We start from the raw sequence: 18,913 nt of genomic DNA on the forward strand, positions 1-18,913 counted from the left end.
TTCAACTTTCTCAGCCCCGCCCCTTTCTGTCATGGAGGTTTCACTATGTTGCTGTAGTGTTTTGAACGACAATGTCCCCTAGAAGCTCAGATATTCAAATACTGAGTCAGCTAATGGTTCTATTCTGTTAGAGGCGTGACCTTGTTGGAGGAAAGTAAATCACCGCAGGTGGGCTTTGAGGATCTTGGTATTCCCACTTCTGTTTCCTGTACAGGATTTCATGCCTTTGCAAAGCACTTACATCTACTAAAAACATTTTTAAAATGAAGTGGGATTCCCCCACCCCTTCTTATAAATGTGTTCTGTGCTGGAGATACAACTCAATGGTAGAGAGTATTTCCTCGTAATGTCTAAGGCCATTAGTTTAATACCTATCACTGCCAGAGAAACAAACAAACAAACAACAAACTCTCTCTTCAGAATGAATTCATGACCAAGTATGGTGGCTCACACTTATACTCTGAGCACTCAAGAGGATGGGCAACAGGATTGCTGACCCAAGAGTCAGCCCTGAGTCATTGCCTCGCCGTGAGTTCCAGGTTAGTCTGTGATACTCTGTCTCATAGAAAACAATCTTGACAAGAGCTGCATCTTCAGTTGGCATTGTGACCCACTTATAATCCAGTCACACAGAAGAAGGTAACGAAAGGGTCAGCAATTCAAGGCCAGTGGTTATATAGTGAGTTTGAGGCTAGTTTGGGCTACATGAGATCATGCCTCAAAAAATGTGTTCCTGGAACTATTACGTACTAAAACACTTTCATTCCGGGAAGAATTGGTAGCAGCCGTTATCTGTGCTACAGGAAGGGATCACTGCGATCAGCAATAAAGCGTGTTTACAAAGACATCTGTTGCTCCTGACTTCCTGCTGTCCAGTTCCATCAGGGGTAGGACTAGCCTTCCTTGTTTTCATTTCCTGCAGTCTTTGCTAGCCACTGCTGTGCTAGCCTCTCCTTTCCTGAATGTTTGCACTTTTTCCTCAAGGCTTATCTTCTTCCTGTTGACCTTTGCTTTGGGCTTTGTTTCAACTTTTATAGCCATAGATTTAACCTTCAGGCTGCAGATCTCCCAACCTCTTTATTTATTGTCTCTTTAGCTGAATCCACTTTCTTTGTGGAAATCTTGGTATTGGTCACAATGAGGAGAGGAGGATTTCTAGGTGCCCGCGGGTTGTCATGAAGTTCATGAGGTTCTGCACACTCCCCAGCCTGAGCTACTGGGGTTCTGAATAAAGAAAAATTTCTATTCATCTACCTATCTACATCTGTCTGTGTGTCTGTCTGTTTATATATCTGTTTCTCTCTCTTTAATCAGTCTTTTTTTTTTTTCAAGACAGGGTTTCTCTGTATAGCCCTGGCTGTCCTGGAACTCACTTTGTAGACCAGGCTGGCCTGGAACTCAGAAATCCACTGCCTCCCTCGGCCTCTGCCTTCCGAGTGCTGGGATTAAAGGTGTGCGCCACCACGCCCCGTTTAATCAGTCTTATATCTTATATGTATGCAACATCCCTCTTTTTTTCTTAGACAAATAGGAGCATGCTTGTCATATTTTTCTCCATCTTGCTTTTTTCACCTAGCAACATATCAAAAGATCATTTCCAAGTGTATCTTGGAATGCATGGTCTTCATTTTTTTTTTTTTATTGCTGCAACATATGCCATCTAACGAGAATACTGAAATTGGTCCAAACAGTCCTACTGATAGACAGTTTGGTTTCGTTTTGGTTAACCATCCTGCTTTTGCGTAGAGAGCTTCTGGGAACGATCTCATCCACGTGTTGTAGTAGTTTGTTGTTGTTGTTGCTGTTTGGGATGGATTTCAAGACGTGGGATTGTTAGATGAGAGGGGAATTGGGCAGGGTATCAATCATCTCCCATCCAAGAAGGTGATGCAGTTATATGTTCTCACTATCAAAATGATACGAGAGTGCTTGCTCATAGCTTCCCCAGAACACTATGTATATAAAACTTTGAATTTTTCCCCATCTGTTAAAGGATAAATCTGTCATAGTTTACTTATAATATATATTCTTACGATTAATATTTTTCATATGATTGTATTTTTTTCCTGCACATTGATTTCTTTTTAATTACTAAGAAAACCTTTATGTGTGTGGGTGTCTTGCCGGTATGTAGTCTGTGTATCACTTGCATGCTTGGTGCATACAGAGACAAGAAGTGAAGAAGTCAGATCCCCTGGATGACCAAGCCTGCTCAATCAATCAATAGGTTCTACAATGCAGGACTGAGGGTTGAAAAGCAGAAAGACAGGTAGACAACATTGTAGCATGACCCTAGTCAATTCTGAGACTGAAGGCAGGTTTAATTTTTTTCTAATCTGCTTTTATACCATTTTAATTACATGCAAGTATTAAGGGCGAGTAGCACAACGAAGAATCAAGCAAGGCAATAGTCAAGGAACAAGTAAGACAATAAACACAAAGTCCCATGATCACTCTGGTGAACACTGTGTCTAAGGATGATCAAGATATCTGAGCCTACTTCTTTGTTTACCCTAAAATCAGATTCTTACTTCCTTGTCCGTGGCCAATTTCAGGTCCCTGCCTGAACTTCTTTGTCATGCCCTACTGTCAGACTCCTACCTGGACTTACTTCTGTGTTAGGGCTTAATGTCAGATTCCTGCCAAGTGGCACCCCAAAAGGCTCTCCGTACCTGGAACTGGACTTACAGATGGTTGTTTGCCTTTCTGTAGGTGTTGGAAATGGAATCTGGGTCTTCTGTAAGAGCAACAAGTGCTGTTAACTGATGAGATATTCCTCTAGCCCAAATAAGTACTGTCCTGACAGTTTAAAATATATTTAATGGGGGCTGAAGAGATTGTTCAGTGATTAAGAGCACTGACTGCTCTTCCAGAGGCCATGAGTTCAATTCCCAGCAACCACATGGTAGCTCACAACCATCTATAATGGGATCTGATGCCTCTTCTGTTGTGTCTGAAGACAGCGACACTGTACTCACATACATACAATAAATAAATCTTTAAAAATAATATATATTTAATGTATTTCAAGCTATTACATATATACATATATATTCCCCCATCTTTTAATTTTTTTCATTAGACATTGTCTTAATTTACATTTCAAATGTTATCCCGAAAGTTCCCTATATCCCCCCTCCCACCCTGTCCCCTACCCACCCACTCCCACTTCTTGGCCCTGGTGTTCCCCTGTACTGGGGCATATAGAGTTTGCAATACCAAGGGGCCTCTCTTCCCAATGATGGCCGACTAGGCCATCTTCTGCTGCATATGCAGCTAGAGACATGAGCTCTGGGGGGTTCTGGTTAGTTCATATTGTTGTTCCTCTTATAGGGTTGCAGACCCCTTCAGCTCCTTGGGTACTTTCTCTAGCTTCTCCATTGGGGGCCCTGTGTTCCATCCTATAGATGACCGTGAGCATCCACTTCTGTATTTGCCAGGCACTGGCATAGCCTCATATGAGACAGCTATATCAGGGTAATAAGAACACATGCTCCACTATGTTCATAACAGCCTTATTTATAATAGTCAGAAGCTGGAAAGAACCCAGATGTTCCTCAACAGAGGAATGGATACAGAAAATGTGGTACATTTATACAATGGAGTACTACTCTGCTATTAAAAACAATGAATTTATGAAATTCTTGGGCAAATGGATGTATCTGGAGGATATCATCCTGAGTGAGGTAACCCAATCACAAAAGAAGTTATTAGATATGCACTCACTGATAAGTGGATATTAGCCCAGAAACTTAGAATACCCAAGATACAATTTGCAAAACACAAGAAAATCAAGAAGAAGGAAGACCAACGTGTGGATACTTCATTACTCCTTAGAATAGAGAACAAAATATCCATGAAAGGAGTTACAGAGACAAAGTTTGGAGCTAAGACAAAAGGATGGATTATCCAGAGTCTATTATATATTTTTAATTGCTCAATTATTATCCTTTAGAAACGGGGGATATTGCTTTATTGCTAGAATACTTGCCTAGCATGCATGGAGTTGTCTTATATCTGTGATACCAGGATTCTGCAGGCGGAGGCAAGAGAATCAGGGTTTCAAAGTCAAATTCAAAGATAACCCAGGATACAGACAATGGTGTATCAAAAAAGAGAAGTATTGCAGGGACTCACCTTTGAATAAAGAGCTATAGGTGGTCAATGGTGCTGAAGGAGGGAGAATTAGTTTCCTCTGGGGAATAGGCTACCTAATCTTGAGTGGTCATCCCTGGACATAGATAAAAACAAACAATGCTAAAGGAACTCAGTAGGTTATGCACACCTGTATGGATCTTTATACATATACATATACATATACATATACATATACATATACATATACATATACATATACATATACATATACATATACATATACATATACACATGTACATGTACACATATATATGTAACAATAATAACTAAAAGACAGCTCATGAATATGAGAAGAAACGATTGGATACAGGAAGAGTAGGAGGGAAGGAGAAAGTGCAGAGAGGTAATGTAGACAGATTTGTTGTTCATGCATGAAGTTCACACACACACACACACACACACACACACACACACACACACACACACACAAAGAAGAAAAAAGAAAATTACTGTCTGACCAGTAAAAGCTTTTTAATGTTTTCTATCATGTCCTTTTGCCATGACCTTTTGAGAGCTTCTTTAGTAAATTGTGTAACAGGGTATTTTTCAGCTATATTTTTGCACATTAAGTACACCAGAACCATTTTTCGCAAAATATATTGTTGGTACAGCAATAACTGCATATCTATAAAACTTCATGTCCATAACACATCACTATCTGACATTATATCCATATGACATTTCATTGCTTATGATCTATTTCTTCCTTTCATACTTTAAGATCGTAGGTTCTTGGTGTGTGAAGGGCAAGAACTTTGTTTTCTTCATTCATGTATATCCTAAACACAGATCAGCACCTGGCCCACTGGCAGGGCCAGAGGCTGCTGCTTCTCATTTATCTTCTTCTCATTTTTTACTCTCACACCCAGTTGTGTATCCTCAATAAACTGTGTGATTTGATTGGCAAGACAATTAAAAAGGGGCACTGGCCTCCTCTTTGACTTTGCGGCCTGCACAAAGAAACATGGAGACAAAATGCACCACAGAGTCCAGCTCTCTGGGCCCCCTGCTCCTTGAGGACAGGGCTCCTGCTCCCTGAGGACAGGTGCACTCACCAGGGCTCACAGGAGGCAGGGGCAGAAAGGTACTGCTATGCTTAGGAGAGGTAAGGTTCAAGAGAGGGGCTCAGGGAAGGGGTGAGGGCGGGGATTCCATGAACTGTGTGTACAGAACAAGAGAGGACAGCTCCCTTAGAGCAGGCACCTCGCGCCCCTGAGCACAGGAATCCCTTAAAGAAGAGGTCTTCTTGACTGGCCTCCTTGGATGAAGGCCCTAGTCCGTGGCATTTATCTGTCTACCTATCCTGCAGTGGCTCTGTCACCCATCTGTGCCCATCTGATGAAGGGTTCTCCCAGTAAGGATTACCACTTGGCTGACTCCTGCTTCCTTGACTTGCATATGTCCCCTTATGATGCTGTCAAAACCACTTCCTGCAGCCTTCCTTCCTCAGGATCCCAAGCCCTGCTTACTGGCAGGGTGAGAGGGTTGGCAGCTGCTCCACTTTTGGGGGACCTGCATTCTTCCCTAGCCCTTCCTAGGGGTGCAGCAGTCAGGAGGAACTCCCCTCAACGATAGTGGGCAGGATGCTGTCAGTGCTGGTCCTGACCTGCCTCCAGAGATACATGCTCTGCCTCTGAGAGCCACACACCCACCCGTGCAAGGGAGGAGGGTGGACCCTGTGTGTTGAGTCATGCACACAGGCCTGCCAGACTCCTTCTTCCCTCACACAGCAGTTCCCCTTTACACACCCCTCCCAACTCCCCTTAGCTCCTGCCTCACCAAGGCTAACTGCCCTGTGCGCCTGCCATATGTCAGGAGTAGATGCCTTCCCAGAGCCATGACAAAGCAGGAGACACACCTGCTTCCCATGTGAGGGGCTGCTGCTGCTGCTGCAGAACAGGTGTCATGTACTGGTCGATGTCCTTTGGGTGCTGTTCTGAGTCACCATGCCCTGTGCACTGGTGCTCTGTGTGCACAGTGAGCTGTCTTCTGCCCGCTCTCCTCCATGTCTCTCCAGAGCTTTCATTTCCTCTTCTGCTTCCACACACCATTTAACTTCCATCCCTCCTGCTTGTTGTACCCTGTTCCTGGTACCATTCCATCGTGACCAGTAAGGTGAGGTACCTGCCAGACCCCTTGGACCAGAGGCTGCTTCTTCTCATTTATCAGACATTGTGATTCTAGCCTGCGGCACAAGGAGAGTAGTGGCCTTCCAGAGACAGAGTCCTAGTTATTCAATGAGTGACTGGTCAGTTGTAGACATATTCTGGTCATATAACGATGTTTCTGTCAACTGCAGCTCAGATTAGCTAGGATTGCCTGCCGAGGTCTGCAATCTGGAAATTGTACAGGTGGGAATGTTCCTTCTCCAATGGGAAGCTATAACTAACCTGACAAGGGCAACTGAGCACTCGGAACAGAGGGAAGCTGGAGCACGGTCTCCCTTCTGGGAGAAAGCATTATGCAACTGTGTATGTGCCTTTAATTCCTTGCCTATATTTCTAGAAGCTACAGTAGCCATCACACGCAGTTTATGTCAAAGTCAACGCTTTTAACATTTTAAAATGTATTTTTAGTGTGGGTGTGTGTTTCTGGGCACACACACCATGCATGTGGAGGTTAGAAGACAACTTTATGGAGTGGGGTCTCTCTTTTCTACATTTGCATGGGGCTCCAGGGATTGAATATGGGTGGAGCCAGTGCCTTATGAGCCTGAGCCATCTCACTGGCTCCTAGAAATCTTTTCTGTGTGGGAGAAAGCAGGTTGGGTGAGGCTAACAGTTGTTCGAGTCCTGCTGGACGTCAGACATTCTCTGCAGACTTGCTCATTATGGTGGCTTTTTTTTTTTCACTTACCGCCATGCAGAAGATAAAGGAGGAAAAGAAAGCATATTTTAGAAACAGGAAATCAAACAGAGATCTTCTATTCTTTTCTGAAGCCCGGAAGCAATTAGTCTCATAGCCTTGCATTATCTGCAGATACCATCTGCACAGGATTTCCTGTTTAGCCCTTACACTGTTATTACAACAGGCCTGTTTGGCCGCCTCACATTATGCCAATCACTGAGATGCTCCCCCCCCCAAAAAAAAAAAAACAGAGTTTACAGGACATTCAAGAGTGGAAGAAAAGACCTACACTCTCAAATCTGCCTCCCCAAGTATACAGTTTGGGGATATTAATGGAAAAGGGGATTGGGCTGACTTAAGGTGTGAGGGGAAAGTTATCAGAGGTCTGAGCATCTATTATCAGTCCCCATGAGACTTCACAGGGCACATAGTCAGAAAAGCAGTTAGTAGGATCTGAGGGTGGAATTTTGAGGTTCTTGATACCAAAGGTTACCAGCCTAATGCTAGTGCAGGTCCAAGTGAAGTGCCAATGGTTTCTACAAAAGTGGCTGAAAAAGTAATCTAGGCGACTGTTTCTACCATAGCCAATCCTTCAGATCTTCAGCGTGTATGTGGAAACAACGTGTTAGAGACAGTTCTTTCCTTCTACCATGGGGTTTCCAGGAATCAAACTCAGGCTTGGCAGCAAACTTCTTTGCCTGAGGAACTGTCTTGCTAGCCCAGAATTAGAGGTATTTTTTAATGACAGGGTTTTTTTTTTTCCTTTTAGAATTTATACTTCATAAGTGTTGAAGGTTTTCTTTTCTTTTTATATTGGATATTTTATTTATTTACATTTCAAATGTTATCCCCTTTCCAGGTTTCCCCTCTGGAAACCCCCTATCCCACCCCCTTCCCCCTGCTTCTATAATAGTGGTCCCCCACCCACTCCTGCGTCCCCACCCTGGCATTCCCCTATACTGGGGCATCTATTGAGCCTTCATAGGACCAAGGGCATCTCCTCCCACTGATGACCAACAAGGCCATCCTCTGCTACATATGCAGCTGGAACCATGGATCAGAGAGATGGCTCAGCCGTTAAAAGCTAGGCTCACAACCAAAAATATAAGACAGTTTTAAAAAATGTTTTGTTTTACGGTTTTATGTGTACCTGTGTTTTGGTTGCCTGTTTGTCAGAAGAGGTCATGTTGAATTCCCTGGAGCTGGAGTTAAGGGTTGTTATTAGCCACAATTGAGTAATAGGAATGAAACTCAGGTCCTCTGGAGTGCAGCCGGTGCTCTGAACCCCTGAGCTATCTCTCCAGCCCCAGAATTAGTGATTTCTAAAATCAAGGAAAAGCAAGTAACTAAAAGAAAACAAAGCCAGAGAATTTACTTAGGTTTTCTCTTCATTTTAAGTGACTCTGGTGAAGAGGGGAGTTTGATAGTTCCACCAAGGAGACTCAGGTTCAGGAAAGTATAATGTATAAAACACTCCCAGTCAATCAATTTAGAATGGAGGGGCTAAAACTTCAGTGTCACTCATTTTCAGAGCATGCGAACACTAAGTGCAGGGCCTTACCTTTAAAACTTCTCATTCTGATGATTTTGGTCAAACTCAAGGGCTGCATGTGGGCCCACAAGATCACAGGTATAAATCTGATGTGTGGGCTGAGGAGATGGCTCAGTGGTGAAGATCATCAGCTGCTCTTCTGAAGGACCCAAGTTCGACTCCCAGGACCCACATTCTTCTATAATTCCAATCCTAGGTGATCTTACAGCTTTTATGGAAACTGCTTGAACCTGGGTATTTTACATACTTGCAGACAAAACATCCATGCACATAAAATAAAAATAGATAAGCAAAAACAATTTAAAAATCAATAATATGGATAATAAATAAGCCATAAAAGCTAGAAGTGTTAATGTGAATAAGAATGGCATCCATGGGCTCATAGATTGGGTTGCTTGGTCAACAGGGAGTGGCACTATTAGGAGATGTGGCCTTGTTGGAGTAAGTATAGCCTTGTTAGATGAAGTGCATCACTGGAAGTGGACTTTGAGCTTTCAAATGCTCAAACAATGCCTAGTCACCCCCCCCCGCACCACCCTCTCTCTCTGCTGCTTGCCAATCTAGATTTAGAACTCACAGCTCCTTCTCCAGCACCATTTCTGCCTAAGCATCACAGTGGACTAAAGCTCAGAATCTGTAAGTCAGCTCCAATGAAACCGTTCCCTTTATAAGTGTTGCTGTGGTCTTGGTGTTTCTTTACAGCACTACAAACCAGAAACCTTAACTACAACACTAGGGAAGTAGAAATTGACCATTTAGGAGGAGAACAAAAACAACAAAAAAGCTCTAAAGAAGAACCCAAGTGCTATAAAAACCCAAGTGCTATAAAAAGGGGAAGGCAGAAAGCATGGGGAGAGACTTAAGTGGGGCAGGGGATGAGAGGTTAAAGCCTAAAGAAAGTTGGTGGAAGAAATAAATAACACTAAGGATGGTTTAACTGGGATCATCTTACATGGAGAGATAGACAATGCGCTCCTCGATGCCGTAAAAACCCAGCCCCAGGTGGAAATATCTTCTTCCCTTGAGATGTTGACCAGGAGCACTCAAGACATTCCTAAAATGAATAGGCTACCTTCATTACTCTTGCTTGCCCACCAGAGCTTAAGACACTTTTGTGGACTACATCTCATTGTTTGGTCACAGGACTAGGGAAAATCAATCTGGTAGTGACCAGGAAGCCTCCTCCTAGATACGTAGCTCTTATATTATCAAAGGCTGCTATGCAAGCTGCTTGGGAAGAAAAGTTGTCAGCAGTCATATCCAGCTATAAATCCCATGAACGACAATAATGAGTGAACCAGCGAGATATGTTCAATGGTGCAATAGTGATGCTACTTGGAGGTAACCAACAGCTGTCTGATTGGACATAAGGACCACTCAATAGGAAGTAACTCATGATGGATACTGCAAACCCATCTAAGAATCTGTGGCTGGAGAGGCCATGGATCCTAGAGGAGAGCCAGCTTACTAAACTTACATAGTTTCCAATGGTCTTCTAAATACTTATCTTTATACTCATGGGCAAGTGCTGCTCTCACCCATTATTAAAGAAGATTCCTTTTGTAGCAGGTGGAGGCTATTCAAAATTCAGAGAATAGGTGACTGTAGTGTGCCCATCCCTTAATGAGGCATCTAAGACATAGTCCTTATATCCAAGGCTCAGGAAACATCTTGGAAGCAGGGTTTAAAAGGTTGTCAGTGTCAGACAACTAGGGATTGCTGTAAAATAATGTCTTCTGGACACAACAGGGATGTTGTATCCATGAACTTTCAACGATATGGTTACATTCACAAGAACATATCAATCAATGGAGAGAAGGGCATACAAGGTTTTTTATCCCTGGTTGAAGAGCTACAGGCAGTTGTTGGCTGCTGATGGAAGAGAATGGGTTTTTGTCAGGGGCGTGTCCCCAATAGTTTGCCTATGCCCAAATGGTCAGCCCTATATCCAAGTAAATATGTAAATATGAACAATACTAATTGAACTAATTAGTCTTGGTACATTATATATCTGTGATGTGTGTGTATATACATACATATATAATATCTATACAATATATATATATATATATATATATATATATATATATATATAGAGAGAGAGAGAGAGAGAGAGAGAGAGAAAGGGGCATGAATTTGAAAGGGATGGGAACACAGAACTTGAGGGGAGAAGTGGATATGGTGAAAATACATTATATTCATGTGTGAAATTCAGTTTCTAATTAAAATAATAATTGAAAAAAAACAGTAAAACCTCCCATAGTACTACTTAGTTAATGTGTACACGTAAATGTACATAATTTGTAAATGTACATAATTTTATTAAACATTGCCAAATTCTTTTTTCAGGGGTTGTATATGGATTTTATCTATCTATCTATCTATCTATCTATCTATCTATCTATCTATCTATCTATCTATCTATCTATCCTTATTTATTTACATCCCATTCACTCCTGCTCCCCCTGGTCACCCCCTCCCATAATCCTTCCCTCCATCCCCTCTTCTCCTCTGATATGGTGGAGCCCCTCTGGGTATTCCCCCACCCTGGCACATCAAGTCTCTGCTGGGTCTAGGTGGATCCTCTCCCACTGAGTCCAGACAAGGTAGCCCAGTTAGAAGAACATATCCCATGGTTAGGAAACAGCTTTTGGGATAGCCCCCTGCTCCAGTTTGAGATTCACATGAAGACCAAGCTGTACATCTGCTACATATGTATGGGGAGGACTAGGTCCAGCCTGTGTATGCTGTGTATGTATGTTGGTGGTTCAGTCTCTGAAAGCCCCAAGGTTAGTTGACTCTGTTGGTTTTCTTGTGGCTTTTGGAGACAGTCTCTCGTTAAGTATTCCTAGCTGGCCTGGAACACAGGAATTAATGCTCATGTATGCATCTGCATGCACATAGTAAGTTTCTTCCTATACTTGCAGTTTTCTGTCTAACAGAAAGGTTCCAGATTATGACAGACACAATGTATACAGTAAAGCAAAAGCATCCAGATTATGCTGCCACTGTTTTGGGCAAGCCAGCTGACTTGCCTTGTAGACTGTCCTTAATATATCTGAACAGGCCTCTCTACTGTGCTTGAAATGGAATTAACTGCTGTCTTTTTTTTTGGTTTTTCGAGACAGGGTTTCTCTGTGTAGCCCTGGCTGTCCTGGAACTCACTCTGTAGACCAGGCCGGCCTCAAACTCAGAAATCTGCCTGCCTCTGCCTCCCAAGTGCTGGGATTAAAGGTGTGCGCCACCACTGCCCAGCAAGATTTCATTTCTTGAAGTCAGAAAAAAAAAGAATCGCTGATATACTGATATAGATATGCCTATATTGTTTTTCTTCATATCTTGATCAACAGATTGTGTGCTATACTTTGATAATAGCTATTTATCAAAGTATTTTAGTGGATGTTATACATTATGTATCTTAAAATAAACTTTAAAATAAAAAATCTTTATTTTGTTTGTTATTTTATATGTAAAAGTTTAATACTAATATTATAGAAAAAAATGAAAACTGTATATGGTGATGCACACCTGTATCCTCTGCACTTAGGATCAGGAGTTCAGGACAATCCATAATGAGTTCAAAGCCAGTTTGATCTACATGAGATACTGAAAAGTAATAATTAAAATTAAAATACTGAAAACAGTTAAGTAAGTACTGTGGCTAGCAGGGAACCAGTCAAAGGTTAGGTGAAAAATTGAGTGTTGCAAACTGTATGGGATTCATTATGCGGTATGTTAGGCAAACTGGCTTACTAAGGGATGGGTGTGTTAAAGTGATGTTTGGAGCTAGACAAGGAAATGCATATTTGTTATCTCTGCACTCAAGATATGGCAGCAGGAGGATTCAGTTTCCAAGCTATCTTCAACAACACAGGCAGTTTAAGGTCATCCTGGGCTACAAGAGATCCTGCCTTTAAAACAGAACGAAGTATTATCTGTGCCTATTGATCACTAGTTATTTTTTTTAAAGATATATCTATTTATTTTAGGTATACGAGTACACTGTAGCTGACCAGACACTCCAGAAGAGGGCATCAGATCCCATTACAGATGGTTGTGAGCCATCATGTGGTCGCTGGGAATTGAACTTAGGATCTCTGGAAGAACAGTCAGTGCTTTTAACCACTGAGCCATCTCTCTCTGGCCCAGACCACTAGTTATTTAATGTCAGTGAAAAGGGGAGCTACAATGGTAAGTGAAATAGGCAGAATGTAAGAGAGCACATATGGAGTGATTATAATTCTGTATAATATATATTTTAGATAAATGCTTTCTTTTGTATTTAAACTGTACTCAGAGAAACATTTTCAGGGAATATACTTGAGTCAGGGAGTGAGGGTCAGGCTAATGATACACATAGGGTTCAGTTTACACATATACCTCTTTTTGGTCTTGTTTGAAAATTTTAATTAGGAAACCATATTAAGATAGAACTGTGGAGCTAGGCTAAGCAGGTAAAGGGGGCTTACTGCCAAGCAGCATGACATTTGGCCTCTGGAAACTTGCAGAGGTGGTGTGGGGATGTGGGGTGTAGAGGAGGGGTCTCTGACCACCAGAGCCAGCAGAGTAGTTCAGCATGACTAAGTAGCCAGTGTAGATTCAAAATTCGGTTTCTGTAGAATGACTGAGAAAATCAAGCTTACAATCGGGCCCCGTGGGAAGATCTGGTGTGATCTCTGCCACACAGACAGCACAAAGGTCACCAGCCTGTTAAACGAAGCCATTGCCAGCCTTCTGGGAGGATAACAGGATATGCATTCCTTTGCTTGAAGGAACAACCCTGCGTGTTTAACGTTTCCGTTTACTCTAGTGCTAATCTGGGACCTCCTTGCTTCCTATAGACCCAACAGGGTGGAAGGAGAGAAGCAAGTGACTCCTACAAGTTCTCTGACCTCTACACTCATACATTGAGACACAGGTATATCATGTGTGCATGCGTGTGTGCTCACACACACATAGAGGGTAAACAAATAAGTGGAAAAAAGATTTAAAATGTAAAAATGATGTAACCCAACTGACAACAATTTATGAAATTATGTACAAATAGTATATTTTAGAAGTGTGTACATGATATATTGGCTTGTTGGGCAAATATGTTTAGATTAAAAAGAATATTTTGGTAGTATATCTTTGGGTGTGTTTCTGTCTCAAACTGCGTCTAAAATAGTCATACAGTTTTCTCTTCAGTTCAGGCAGGAAGTGGATATCTACTTTGGGACTTAGAGACCGTGGAAAAACCTTGTGTTTAGAGAATCGCTGCCAGTGGGTTGTAAATTCTAGACAGATCTGGTTTAAGTCAAGAAGTCTAAGCCCCTCCCTCTCCTCTCAGGTTCTGTTTGAGAAGCATCAGTGTTTCAGAACTGCAATTTTGATTCTGACCACCAGGTGGCATCTGTCTTCATTGTCCCTAATTAAAGGACACAAAAGGATGTGTGTGTGTGTGTGTGTGTGTGTGTGTGTGTGTGTGTGTGTGGTGTGTGCGCGTGTGCGCGCACACGCGTGTATAATTCAAAAGCAAACACTTGTTCTAATATTTAAATCAAATTTTATATGGTTAAAACAAACGAAAACCTCAACAATCCTCCCCAACCCAAAATAAAAAAATCCCTAGCAAAATACATAGTTTTGGTAACAGAAGACAATGCAATAATGGGTCCAGGTGGAACAGAGAATCAGTGTTTAATTTTTAACTGCTAAACAAGCACACTTCACATTTATTTATCTCAAAAGTATTTTGATAATAAGCTATATTGACAGGATAAATGCTTTACTGTAAATAGAAAGAACAAGATTCCAATGACAATAAATTATAGCTAGTTAACAGCATTTTCAAATATAACCAGCTAGCTATAGTTCTCAAACACACACACACACACACAGACACACACACACACTTCCCTCAAAGATCCCTGCTTAAAATCAAGTGTACTTAAACGGGTCTTAATGAGACTTTCATCATATGAAAATTATTTCAGGAAGCAGTATGATAGGGCTCTAACAGCAATGCTGTCATTAACAGAAGTCACAGAAAAGCTTATTGCGGTTCCTTCCACGAACAACAGCTGCACTACAGGAAATACAACCACATGACCCTCTGAACTTCATCCACATCTGTAACATCTTTACCCAGGAGAGAATAAGTCATAGATCTTTTTGGTAAGAATTCCAAGTACTTAACGTGCAGTTTCACATTACATCATCATGTTTGCTTCTTTTTCCAAATACACAAAATAATGTATTTTCTTCCAAAGTGAAATAAGCTGTCCACATTCAAAAACACAGCCTACAAAAAATTTTTCAAAGCTAGAAAAGATTATTCATGACACAATGTGATCTCCAAAGTCCAGAGTAATGAAACAAAGTCTATGTATGCATCCCGTTCGCTTTTTGATGCAGCATTAACTTTGAGGTGAAATCACAATCTTATTGTTTCAGTCAACAAGTGGACACAAATGTTTTCTACACAGTTATTACAGGAGATTAACTTGAATGTGCCAAAATATCCAACTTCAGTTGATATTTTAGCATCTTGAAGAAAATTAGAGAAGAGATTTCCTTGGTTGGTTTCTATGGCTTAAAAGGTTTAAAAAGAAAGAAAGAAAGAAAGAAAGAAAGAAAGAAAGAAAGAAAGAAAGAAAGAAAGGAAGGAAGGAAGGAAGGAAGGAAGGAAGGNAGAAAGAAAGAAAGAAAGAAAGAAAGAAAGAAAGAAAGAAAGAAAGAAAGAAAGGAAGGAAGGAAGGAAGGAAGGAAGGAAGGAAGAAAAGAAAGCCAAACCTTCAATAACAAACAGCACCACTTTCATCCCTTCTCTGTCTTGGGACATCTGCCAAGGGACCATACTTGTTGGTCTGCAGCAACTACCATTGATTCTGTTGCTATAGATGTTTCATAGGGGACCATTTCTTTAAGACTGTACCTTTCTGCTCTTCTTTCCTCCTTCCCCAGCCCCTTCCAATTCAGCTCTCTTCAGTGGTTGCTTTGGCTCTCTTCTGGTTGTGTACGAGAACTCAGTGACTGGCAGACTAGGAACTGCAAGCTTGAAACTTCCAGTTAATCTACCCATAACTAAGGATCAGTTGCTGGAAGCCATTATAGTATCAGCAACAGAGTACTGTCTGGAATTATTGCACCATCTATAAAGAAAGGTCGTCAGGGCTGGAGAGATGGCTCAGCGATTAAGAGCACTGATTGCTCTTCCAAAGGCCCCAAGTTCAAATCCCAGCAACCACATGGTGACTCACAACCATCCATAATGAGATCTGACTCCCTCTTCTGGTGCATCTGAAGACCACTAAAGTGTACTTAGATACAATAATAAAAAAATCTTTAAAAAGCCAGGCACTGGTGGTGCATGTCTTTAATCGAAGCACTTGGGAAACAGAGGCAAGAGGATTTCTGAGTTTGAAGCCAGCCTGGTCTACAGAGTGAGTTCTAGGACAACCAGGGCTATACAGAGAAACCCTGTCACAAACAAACAAAAGTAAACAAAACAAAGCAAACAAACAGAAAAGAAAGGAAGGTCGTGAGACTCCCACTGCTTTCCTTGCAGTTCGCCATCCTCTTGTAGACTCACTAGGTAACATCTACACAGGCCCACCTTTGAATGTCCACTCGTCCGTTCAGTCTCAATTATTCCAGCCTGAGAAGAGTTCTGATTATGCTCCATTCCTCTTTGCTTGTATGTTATCGGAGTCTTTGCCCTGCCTTTTAGTGGGCTTCTCTTCTTAAGCTTGGGCTCTATTTTGGAGTCTTGGTCATTGTCACTGTACCTGTCAAAGTCATTAATACCGTTCTGTCTCATAATTTCTGCTGAGGAAGAAAGATGGTTGAGGAGATCTTCATTCTGTTCCTTGTTCCCTCAGTTTCAACAACATTTTTCATATAGTTCCCTAGTTGTTCCCACAGTAGGACTAGGATTCACCCTGTATTTCACAAGCTGATTCAGACAGGCTTCGTGTGAGTTCAAGGCCAGCCTGGTTCTGTGCAAGACAACCAGAGCTACACAGTTAAACTTTGCCTCAAAAAAGGGCATATTATACTCATTGCGTCATATAGTATTTTGAGTACAAACAGCTTTGATAAACAAAACAGGGTGCCTGGAGAGATGGCTTAGCGCTTAGGAGCACACACTGCTCTCTCAGATCAGAGTTCAAATCCCTGTATCTACTTGGGGTAGCTGATCCACAACCACTTGCAAGTCCAGGTTCAGGATCTGAATCCTTTGACCTTCACAAACACCTACTAGCACACATACACAGACCCCTCCCACATGACTTAAAAATAAACAAAAAGTTGTTTGTGAAAAAAATCATATGTAAGCCAATACACAGCAGAGTCTTATGCAGCTAAAAATAAAAATAAGAATATGATATTGTTCAGCAAGATGAATGGAGCTAGAAATGATTATATCCAAGGTGAGCATAGTGCTGCAAGGCAGAGGCAGGAGGGTCTTTGTGAGTTCAAGACCAGTCTGATCTACATAGCAAGTTCCAGGACAGCCAAGCCTACACAGAAAGACACTGTTTCAAAACAAACAAACAAACAAAGTCTCAGGACAAAAAAACATGTTTTCTTTAATATGTAGAGCTTAGATCTTAATTTGTGTGTGTGTGTGTGTGTGTGTGTGTGTATGTGTACCTGTCAGTCATGAAAGCAGAAAGGGCACTATGAAAAGAGAAAAAGGAAACTAAGGGAGGGTTGAGGAGGAGAGAAGGCAAAAGAATAAAACAACAAAACCAGAAGTGGGGTTCCTGGGAACCGGAGCTGTAGGGGGAAAGCAAGGAGGCAGGGGCAGGATTGGGTGTGCAGGGACCAAGATCAGCGAACACCAGAGGATTGTGGAAATGCCATAAGGAAACTCATTACTTTATCACTTTTTGAACATGAACAAAAAGTGGTGAGGCCTGCCCTGCCCCAGCATCGCTGTAGCCATTTTGATCCATGCCTGCCAGCTATTTCATATTCTTGCTGTGACATGCCTGCCAGTCATTAACACAGAAAAATCACTTAATGCAGAGCAGGGTCATGCTGTTCAACATTATGTCCTGTATGAAGTTTGATAATCTTAAGAAATTCCATAAAGCTTTACATAGAAACCATCAAATTAAAGGTCACTATGAACTGTTAGGTCTAAAATGGCTGAGTCAGAGCTAACCACTGCGTAGTACTTCCCAAAGCTGTATGTGAGCTCATTGTAGGTTTTTTTTTTCCTTTATAAGCCTACCCCAAGAACAAACTGGTACCACAATTAGGCTCCCGAGTCCTTTTTTGTGGTCCTGAAGTTCAGTCTTGGGGTGTGCATTCAGTGAACTATTCTTGCTTAACTGAGTTCATATAGTTTGAGTGACAATTCCTGAATTAGCAGCAAATGATGCTGCAGTCTGGGGCTACAACTCAGCAGCAGTGTACTTGCCTCACATGCATGAATCAATCAATCCCCAGAACCAAAAAGAAAACAGAAGATGATATGAAGTGTGTTTGTTTGAGATGCTGGGAATCCTTCCTTGTGTTAGATCAGGACCACGGAGCCACATTGTCCACCACAAGGAGTATCTTTGTTTGCTGAATCGGGGTCTTATTACATAGCCCTGGCTACCCTGGTTCTATGTAGACCAGGCTGGCCTTGAACTCACAGAGTTCAGCTTGTGTCTGCCTCATGAATGCTGGGATTAAAGGTGTGCACCGGCATGCCTGGCTGATGTTTTTGAGACAGACCCTCATTATGTGCTCCAGGATTGCCTCTGCCTCCTGAATGCTTGCACCTCCTCCTACCTGTTATTCTTAGACAAGGTTGCTTCATCTGTCCATAACATAGACAAGGCTCTCAGGGAGGGAAATATAGTTTGAGCTGCCCATGAGCTGCAACCTTCTCAGCCTCTTGATAAGACTACCTAATGTCCTACCTAAATTATGTTAGACGATTGAGATTGGACACTGGAACAATGTTTTTAAAAAGATCAGTTTTTTTTCTTTTAGCTTATTATTTTTATTCTTTTAGTGTCAATCTTATAACATTTATTTAATTTTAATGTGTTTCCTTTTCAAAGATAGAAGTACTTTATATATATTTAGAAATACGGTAATCATTTTTCTCATTTAAACATATGCCTATTTTATGTGTATAGGTGAGTCAAATCTTTTTTAAGTTTTTTTATTAGGTATTTTCTTCATTTACATTTCCAATGCTATCCCAAAAGTCCCCCCATACCCTCCCCCCCACTCCCCTCCCCCACCCCACTCCTTCTTGGCCCTTGCATTCCCCTGTACTGAGGCATATAAAGTTTGCAAGACCAATGGGCCTCTCTTTCCACTGATGGCCAACTAGGCCATCTTCTGATTCATATGCAGCTAGAGACA

The 18,913-nt window shown here is 41.7% G+C and overlaps 1 pseudogene; it reads right to left on the reverse strand.

Moving 5' to 3' along the window:
• Positions 1 to 14,748: 14,748 nt before the first annotated feature.
• On the reverse strand, positions 14,749 to 17,499 carry LOC110286380 (annotated as a pseudogene).
• Positions 17,500 to 18,913: the final 1,414 nt, after the last annotated feature.

Source organism: Mus caroli, chromosome X, assembly GCF_900094665.2.
Source record: "Mus caroli chromosome X, CAROLI_EIJ_v1.1, whole genome shotgun sequence".
Lineage (NCBI taxonomy): Eukaryota > Metazoa > Chordata > Mammalia > Rodentia > Muridae > Mus > Mus caroli.